Source organism: Austrofundulus limnaeus, unplaced genomic scaffold (genome assembly GCF_001266775.1).
Source record: "Austrofundulus limnaeus strain Quisiro unplaced genomic scaffold, Austrofundulus_limnaeus-1.0 Scaffold321, whole genome shotgun sequence".
In the NCBI taxonomy this organism is placed as follows: domain Eukaryota; kingdom Metazoa; phylum Chordata; class Actinopteri; order Cyprinodontiformes; family Rivulidae; genus Austrofundulus; species Austrofundulus limnaeus.
In genome coordinates, this window is record NW_013952723.1 from 584469 (window position 1) to 586553 (window position 2085).

The 2085-nt window shown below is 42.9% G+C and overlaps 1 protein-coding gene across 2 annotated transcripts in view; it reads left to right on the plus strand.

Moving 5' to 3' along the window:
• Nucleotides 1-424: 424 nt before the first annotated feature.
• The window catches only part of LOC106527382 (myelin transcription factor 1), a gene marked incomplete in the record, with an annotated part of 74887 nt that continues 73226 nt past the window's right edge, over nt 425-2085 (plus strand). For both annotated transcript variants that reach the window (XM_014022245.1, XM_014022246.1), the window contains 1 exon segment: nt 425-643.

Consider the following 2085-nt stretch of genomic DNA (forward strand, 5'->3'; position numbering starts at 1 on the left):
TCTTATTTATTGTAACCAACAAGACAAACTAAATAATATCTCTGGATCTACTAATGATATCTTATCAAGATGATTTAAGTATCAAAATGTAGCTTTTAAAGCCAGGATTCTGAAAATACGATGAAGTCATTTTGACCAAATTAGACTTAATCCTCATTTCGATGTGAGGGGTCACAAATGCTTATTATTAGTACTGTACATAATATATTATCGAGAATAGTTGGGGTCACAAGCAAATAGTTTGAGAACCACTATTTCACTGGATGAGAGGAGTTCAAATGTACTGAAAACTTGAGGTTGAACATCCAGATCGTGTTTCACTGCGTCACACAGAAGCCAGAGGGCGCTAAAAAGTGTTTGATTTTGGCTCTTCAGGCTTTCCATAGCGCTCCAACTGCAGTTCCGCTGGGCGACTGTAGGGGGCAGTGCCGCCAGCCTCTGTCCATGGTGCTGAAGACTCTGTTCTGTCCCGGGTGCTGAAAAGCTCGGAGGTTTGGGCCGAGTCTGTAGATATTGTCACACCGGTTCGGTGTGTCGTGCCGTGTTCTGGTTCTCTGCTGCGGAGGTTCGGACCGGACTGTGTTGCGACCCCGTGTCTGTCTGCTGGAGATGTAGGAGCGGAGGGGGAGGGGAGGACCGTAAGGTAAGGTTGGATGTGTCACCACAAAGAGCCGAGTTATTTCCTGCTTCTCCTGCGGCCTTACGGAACACTGGATCCAGTCGGAGCAGGGTGGGGGGAGGGGGGGGGCTGTCAGTGGAATTCCTGCGTGTTTTCTTCGTGCTTTCCACTTAAAGTTGAGCCGAAATCTTCAACCGGTCTCGACATTTTCGTCGTCATTCCGCGCATCACACTTAGTTTTAATATTAAAAAAATACATTAATAAAATCAACCCACTAAGATCCGAACTCCGTCCTTGTTTATTTCCAGATCAGGAGCGGAGGAGGCCCGGTTCTGCTCAGCAGCCTGGCCTACATTTGTTCCTACAGTCAGAACTGTGTGTTCTCACTGAACGGTGTCAGATGTTGTTTAAATCCAGCAGCCAGAGCTCAGTTTAACGGACTGACAGTGAAGGCAGCACAGCCTTGTTGTTCGGATCCTCCGTGTTCCTTTTGACTCCAGCTGGCTTCTTCTGACTTTATTAAACCCGTTTAAAGTCCTGTTTGGTTCTGCACGGTTCATTCAGCCTCTGGTGTGTGTTGRAAAAATATTCAAGCCCTGTTTTATTTTTTCCTTTTCTGTTAAAACCTGCGCATTACAATTTTATTTATTTGGATTTATGTGAAAAAGTCTTCAGAGTTGTAAAGTTCTAAAACAGTAAACTCGTACTTCTGCATGTGTGCATAACAATCTGTGTGTTCATTAGTTTGTCACTTAGCAAAATATCTAAAAAGAAAAACACTGGACAAAATTAAATGTYACTTACAGAAAGTAACTTTTGGACTCAAGATACTTCAGAAAAGTTGTCATAGCTAATCAACCTCATTTCACCTAAAATATCTACAACACAGTCAGTTTCAGAAATTTAAATTAAAGTTTGGTGTGGTCGTAGCTCAGAGTCATTTACTACATGTACTCTAAGTTCTGACAGATCACAGAATACCCTCTCTTGGCAGGTTTGTTGTGGTGATGTCATCATTTTATTTCCTAACTAGAAGCATTCAGAGAGTGCAAACCTCCTCCAAGGCCAYTTTGCCCCAATCCTGCAGTAGAGTTAATGCATAAAAGCAGAGATGGAAACACATTTGTAGAATAAGTTCTGACCTAGTGAACATTTAAGCAGGCAGTATGCACGGGATTTCTTCCCGATGGAGTCCAATGTGAAAAAACAAGTCAGACTCGTCACCCGACGTTATTCATCCACAAACTCGTCCCGGACGAAGCTCCAAAGTTTTCATCAGTCAGATTCCACCGTGTAAAATGTCTGTTTTATCCCCTTGTATGAGTTTTGAACTGTTTGACTGTTTTTATAAAGTGCTTCCTGGTACAGTTGGCTCTGGAAGCGAGTCGCCTTTATTTTATTTTTTGAAGCAAATGAATCACATTTCTTTTTCCACGTGTCCAGACAGCAGTGACATCGCCAGAAG